We start from the raw sequence: 7,938 nt of genomic DNA, 5'->3' as shown, positions 1-7,938 counted from the left end.
ATGTGTAGCAGCTTATCTTTGAAATCCCCTTTCCCACTCTTTGGAGGTTATCCTTTATGCTTTCTGGCTTCTGCTTCCACCTTCTGCTCTAAGATCATTTCATTACCCTTTGTTGGCTAAATCCTATGTTATCTTTTGCATACTCGTTCTAATTTTCTTTGAGATGTAATACTGTCAACAATTTTCTCCTTAAAACTATTTCCAAAGCACAAATCTCTCTCACTACCCACTCCCTCTCTCTCTGCCTCTGTGTCTCTTTCTCTCTGCTACCTAATGCCTTTTTTTCTTGGTTTTCTCCACTCCCCTTCCTTGGGTCACCCCTCCAAGGCTTGGTGTTCCTTGGAGTTATGGCCTGAATTCCTTTCCTTACTATTGCCACCATTCTTGGGGGATCTCACCCAGTCCTACACTTTAGCTACGACCTACATATCAATGACTTTTGATCTATATTGATAACCCAGACTCATTTCCTGAAATCTGATTACATGTGTCTTTCTACTAAACAGCTCTACTTGAATGTCCATCTCAAACCTAAATGTCCAAAACACACTCATTATCTTCTCTCCATTAAACCTATTTTTCTGTCTGTATTCTCTTTCTTTGATTAATAATATAATATCTATTAAATCACCCAAGCTAGAAAAGTTAGTCATTTTTGACTAATTTTTTTTCACTATTATTTCTGTACAAATAGCAATTGTACAGAAGGTGTTCTGGTTTTTTTTTGAAAAGTTAAGAAGTAAAAGCAAAGTCATGCAATAGTCGACAAATCTCATATAAGAACATTCAATATTTTTGAAAGATTCAACCCATAGAGGTGTAATGCAAATAATTTACTGGATCAAACAAGTTAACAGATATACAATAAGTGGCATTTCATAAATTAACAAAATAATGTTGGACCTCTGAGAGTCTCCTCTTCCACCTTGACATTTGATTTTTTATCTTTTTTTAAATAATAATAATATTTTATTTTTCAGTTATAGTTGGCATACAATACTATATTAGTTTCAGGTGTACAACATAGTGATTAGACATCTATATAACTCATAAAGTGATAACACCAAAAAATCTAGTGACCCTCTAACACTATACATAGTTATTATAATATTATTGGCTATATTCCTTATGCTATACTTTCTATCTCCATGACTATTAGTAACTACCAATTAGTACTTCTTAATCTTCTCCCCGCTTTTCACCAACCCCTTCAACACCCCGCAAGTGGTGACCCTCAAAACATTCTCTGTATCTATGAGTATTTTTCTTTTTGTTTGTTTGTTTTGTTCTTTAGATCCCACATATCCAAACAATCATATCGCATTCGTCTTCCTCTATCTGACTTAACCCACTCAGCACACTATCCTCTAGGTTCATCTTGCAATATCTTTTCCCATACCCTTACTTTTAGTCTGCGAGTGTCTTTTAATCTGAAGTGAGTCTCTTGTAGGTAGCATATGTAAAGGTCTTGTTTTCTTATCCATTCAGCCACCTTCTCTATTGATCGAAGCACTTAATTCTTTTTTATTTGAAGTACTCGTTAATAGATATGTAGTTATTGCCATTCTTTATTCATATTTTTGCTACATATTTTTTCTTCTTCTTTAAGAGGTCCCTCCAATATTTCCTGTAATGCTGACTTGGTGATGATGAACTCCTTTAGCTTTTTCTTTTCTGGGAAGCTCTTTATCTGTCCTTCCACTCTAAACGATAGCTTTACTGTATAAAGTAATCTTGGTTGTAGATCCTGGATTTTCATCACTTCGAATATTTTGTGTCAAGCTTTCTGTCCAGCAAAGTTCCTTTTGAGAAATCGCTGACAGTCTTACGGGAGCTCCCTTGTAGGTAACCAACTGCTTCTCTCTTGCTGCTTTTAAGATTCTGTCTTTGCATTTAACCTTTGGCATTTCGATGATGATGTATCTTGGTATAGGCCTCTTTGGGTTCACCTTTCTTGGGACTCTGAACTTCCTGGGGTTGTTTGTCTATTTCCTTCACTAGGTTAGGGAAGTTTTCCCTCACTATTTCTTCAAGTAGGTTTTCAACTTCTTGCTCTACTTCTCCTGGTACCCCTATGATACAAATGTTGCTATGTTTGATATTATCCCATTATCTTTATTATTTTGGATTTTTTTTTCTTGTTGCTGTTCTGATTGGGTATCCTCTGCTACCCCATCCTCTATATTGGTGATTCAATCCTCTGCTTCCTCTACTCTGTTGATTCTTTCTAATATTCTTCATCTCAGATATTGTATTCTTCATTTCTAACTGGTTCTCTTTTATAATTTCCATCTCCATTGTTATGTTCTTTATCTCTTTGTTAACGTTCTCACTGAGTTAATCTACTCTTCCCTTAAATTCCTTGAGCATCCTTATAAACAGTGTTTTCAACTCTATATCTTATAGATTGCTTCTCTCCCTTTTGGTGAATAATTTTTTTGAACCTTTGTTCTGTTCTTTCAAGTGGGACATGTTTCTTTGTCTCCCCATTTTGGCTGCTTCTCTGTCTGTTTCTATGTAATAGGTAGGACTCCTAAGTCTTCTAGTCTTAGTAGAGTGACTTTATGTAGTGGATGTGCTGTGGGGCCCCATTGGCACAGACCTGAGAGGGGTCCAGCTGCAGGCCAAGTTTAGCTGTAGCCGGTGCATCTCTAGGGCCACCTGGTAAGAGTCACCAAGCAATCCACATATGGCTGCCACCTGTGCTGGGCTTATAGGTGCCTCGAGAGGTCAAGTCCAAAACCAAGTCTGCCTGTCACTAGTGCAGGGTTTGGGGCTGCTCAGCAAGAGGTACAGGGTATGCCTCATTGTCTGCCCAAACTCCCAGTAATCCTGTTAGACCTAGCTCAACTAACCTAATTGTGTGGAGTCTTCCTTGACTCACCCAGAGAAAAATATTTTCTTTTCAGTATTTCCTCATCACTTTGTATTTATCTGTATTAGCATCAATCCCTTTGGATTGTACTTACTTTGATACATGTCTCCCATACTAGATGTATGGCTTCTCCAAAAGGCAACAGCCTTGTTTAAATCAACTTTGTATTTATAGCACTTGGCATAATGCCTGGAACATTCTAGAAACTTAAAAAGCATTTGTTAAATGAACTTATAAATGACTTTATTCGTGTGCACAAGGGGAGACTCTCTGGGAAGAAGTTGTAACCTCACCCAATTTTTCTCTTTCACTAAGAAAGCATATTGGATTGCAAGTGAGTGAGAATAACTATGAATCGGCTCAATAAATAAATCACTTAGAGGCTTTTGTTTTTTAAACCATTATTAAAGACATATTAGTTGTAGCACACTGCAAAATTGATCTGTGTCACGATGATGTGTCATAACCTCATGGTTGAGAATGGCTCTAAAAAGCCAGGGAAGTGATTTTCTTTTTTGTTTCTCTGAAAATGTATATCCGGTGCTTTTTAGGTTTAGAATTAAGCTGTATATGCTCCTTTTAAATTTTTTTTTGTATGCTTTAGTGTTTTGCGCATACACACAGCCTAAAGCCTTTGATGATGGACTCATTTTTATAATTCTAATACATATATCATTGTCTTTTCTCATAAGCACAGCCCTCCAGGTCATCACTAAAGTACACTGCAAGGATGTTTGTATTATTTTACTTCTTGTGATACTTGTTCTGTGTGTAAACAGCATTTTTCCACTCTAGGGTTGTCATTCCAGGTCCCTCAGATCATCATGTAATTTTTCAAAGAAATGATGAAAATAGCAAATTTTTTAAAGAGAATTTAGAGGAAGGGTTGCTACAGTTCCACCTGTACTTAGAGACTCCATTGACTCTTCTAACACTAAATTCTGTGATTTTATCTTTAAACTTTTGCTCTGCTAAATGGAAAGGATAATTTCCTCTTCTGAAGGAAGAAATTGAGTCACCTAGAAATGGCATAGAGAGTGCAGAGTCATTACTTTCAACTGCCTTTCTAGAAATGAGACTACGACAGTACAACTTTACCTAATCATTCCTCTTACAGCATCAACAAATAATGTGAATTTAAGTTTTTTATATTCTCACTAAAGTTTGTTCATGCAGCAGATTTGGAGTCTTGGATACTTTTGCCTTGTGGGAAGTGCCTCCTTTTTTGAGAAGAAGCCTATTTTTCAGATGCTAGTTTATGTGTATCTATGAGAGAAGATTTGATACATGCGAACCATTTGTGTCTCTTTCAGAAGACTTTTAAAAAACTTGCCTGACTTTTTTAAGGGAAAAGTAAGAAACTCAAAGATTTCTATCAGAATAAACAACCTGTTAATATAATACACAGAATACCTTTCTGAAGTGGAGAAGCAGTACACATTGTAAAAAATAATTTTCTTTTTTTTCTGGAAGAAAGATAGAAGATATCACTGAATTTAATTAAGTATTTGTATAATAAATACCCCACTGTGCCCAAAACATGGAGCTCTTAGGTTAGGTGCAACTTCTCTCTGGTTTGAACTGTGTACAAACAGGTGAAATTAAGTTAGGCGCAACTTCTCTCCGGTTTGAACCATGTACAAACAGGTGAAATTAAGAGGACTTTGTTCTGACAAGTCTGAAAAACACGGAACACAAGACAAACAGTGGTCAATATAAGTACCATTTAAGGAAGCTTGTGCTGGAGATCCCAAACAAATTCAGCCCACAGGGAAAGATCAGGAAAGGTGGGAAAACTACAGATCATACCTGCTGCTTGGCTATAAAAATTCCACCAAAGGAAGCTTAGAATTTCTCTATTGCAGTTTGATAAGGGCTTAGCATTTGTGTTACATGATTTTATTTGGTAGCATGAAGCAATTTAATTGATTCTTTGTACTGAGAAAATTAGGACAAATAACTTGAATCTATCTTAAAGAATGTAGTGTTTTTCCTAGCTTATTTTGGAAACACTGCTGACTCTATGTTACTGGCACCAGGCAGTTACTGCAGCAAGGAAACCTACCTACGATACAGTCAGTACCTTGGTATTAGTGAGACATGCATATGTATATCAAGGTTGGCATTCACCTTTGACAGCTTTGAGAAGCCAGAGAGCTCTTTTCAGTTCTAAACATTTTGTAAATGCTCTGATCTTCTTATTCCCTTCTTCATGGCTATATATATCAGTGCTTGTGGTGACAATCTCATTTTGAGGACAGAGGAAAAGAATTCTTACCAACCAGTGCATCTTTTGACCTTCCTAGACCTCCGTTTGAAATTGCTAGATTTCTCACTACAGAAGAACTGATTAAATTGGAATGGCTTTTTTCTCTAGTTGTGTCCTGTAAGGAGTATATTGCTTATTTAACACATTAACATTAGCTATTGCCCACAGAAAGAAAAGCAGAGGGAAAGTTGAAATCAGGTATCTTCCAGCTCTATAGTACTGTATGCTGTACTAGGTTAGCATGAAAAGGCTGTAAGATGAAAGAGCTGTCTTGGTATGTCATGGTTCATAGGTTACCTGCCAGTGAATCAGATTCCCTTTCCTTAGAAGTATTTCTTTGGTGTTTCATGGTTCACAGGACAGGAAGAAGAGGTTAGGTCATTTTATATATATATATATATATATATATATATATATATATATATATATATATATATATATATATATATACACACACACACACACACACACACACATATATGTATATATATTTATATTTATATAAATATTATAAATATGTTTTTTAATTTCAATTTTCTTACTATTCCTTTTCTCTCTCACCACTCTCTTCTGCCACTCTCAGTTTTTTACTTTCCTAATGCCACCTCCAGCTGTGTGTACACAGGAATGGCAGGCTCATAAATTTAAATGACTAGTCTCAGGGTGGATAAGCAAGCAGATTCTCTGTCATGTGGCCTCCACTCCAAGCAATAATATTTTCAGTGCTTATCCATTGATTCTTGCAACATATCTGAACTCCTCTGGCCTGCGCAAATCTATCAGACTAGAAATCCCTGAAGACCTGGCTATTCTGTAAGATTTACGATTCCTCTCATTTTTAGTCAAGTAGGGACTGCATCTATCTTCTGGTAGATAAGTATTTTCAATTCTACTGTTGTCTGAAAGAAGGTGGTACATATTTTTAGAGAGAAAATGTAGTATAGAGAAAAGGGCATTGACCTGGGAATCAGTGCTAACTCAACTACTAACCAGTAATGTGACTTTAGTAGCCTCGGACTGGTCACTTATTCTCTGTGGGTCTCAGTTTCCTTATGTGAAAAGAAATATCTACATCAGTCCATGTAGTTTTTAGATTGGCATTCAATAAATTATTTACAATGTCAGCAATTTATCTTTCTTCTACACAGATTGAATCTGAACTGTGAAATTAGGTGCACATCATATAGAATAAATAGAATATGTGCAGGACAATAGCAGTTAGGCATTTGAGCAGGAATAAGTTGTGTGTGTGTGTGTGTGTGTGTGTGTGTGTGCAAAAGTGCACACACAGGAGTTATAATGCCTTTAAAAATAATGTTGTTTTTCATATTATATGAATAATACATGTTCTGCTTTGGTTACTGCTGTTTAACAAATCGCCAGAACTTAGAGTCTTAAACAGCAACATGTTATTATTTATCCTCTTTCTATGGGTGACTTGGCCTCAAATGAATGAGTCTTCTGTTCCACGTGCTGTTGGCTGGACGAAATTATCTCAGGGCTTGACTGGGTTAGGAAATCCAAGATGGCTTCATTCACATGCCATGATGGGCATGCTGGAAAGCTGGGCTCGGTAAGGACAATGAAAAGACTCTTCAGATGACTTCTCTACTTAGTTCCTCCATGATGGTAGTTGACCTTCTTACATTGTGGCTTTGGGCTCCCAAAAGCAAAAAAATGGAAGTTTCTAGGCCTTCTTAAGTCATAGGCTTTGTAACTCAAACACTGTTACTACTGTTTCATCTTTGGTTAAGGAGACACACCAAACCAGCCGAGATTCACAGGCATAGTTCATTGGGGGATCATCTCTGGAGATAAACTACTTTATGCTCATTATTTTTTTAAATTGGAAAATACAAAAAATTGTATATAAGAAAATAAGATAAAAATTATACAGAAATATCCTAAGGTTTACTATGAAAAAATAATTGCAAAATAATATGTACCCCATAATACCATTTTGGCTTAAAAGTGTGTGTGTGTGTGCATGTGTGTGTGTGCGCGTGCGCGCGCATGCATTTACATGCATGCATACTGGTAAAAAAGTCTGCAAGGAAAAAATAAAAGGTTTAATACAGTTTTTTTGTTTTATGGAATTATAGATAGTAATTATTTTCTTATTTTTATTTATCTCTATTTTCTAACATTTTAATAATGCATGTACATTACTTGTATAAAGCATTGAACCAATTTAAGTTCTACCACACAGTGATAAGCACTATTAATAATTGGTAGAGTTTTTCTTAGTTATTAGGTATTCTTTGAAAACATGATTTTATTTGTTATATCATATTTTATTATGTAGATATATTATGATTTATTTAATAATTTCCCTACTGCTGAACATTTAGGTTATTTATTTATATGTGTGTATTGCTATTTTAAACAATATGATGAAGATTTTTGTCCACATTTCATTATATAATCTATGATTTTCTTAAGATAAAGTAATAGAAGTGAATTTTCTGGGTGAAAGGGTATGAATTTTCAAGTCTTCCAATAAACGTCAAACTATTTTCTAGAAGTTTATAAAAAATTTGTTCCACTTTTTTACTCTCTGATAGAAACCCTTATCTGAATCAGGACTAATAGTTGTATATTAATTGAAAAATTGAAGTAGAGAAGAATAAATTATACATATTTAACATTTTTATTTTAATTTAAAATGTATAAACACATGTGTATTCATTTGGCAGCTTTCCATCATATGGTCAAGTATTTTTCTTTGAATATGGTCCCACTAACTCAATTTTGCTTCTTTTTAGTGATATGCTGATAAATGTTTAACAACCAA

This window comes from Pteropus vampyrus, unplaced genomic scaffold, assembly GCF_000151845.1.
Source record: "Pteropus vampyrus isolate Shadow unplaced genomic scaffold, Pvam_2.0 Scaffold184, whole genome shotgun sequence".
NCBI classification, from domain to species: domain Eukaryota; kingdom Metazoa; phylum Chordata; class Mammalia; order Chiroptera; family Pteropodidae; genus Pteropus; species Pteropus vampyrus.
This window is presented reverse-complemented; position numbering follows the sequence as displayed.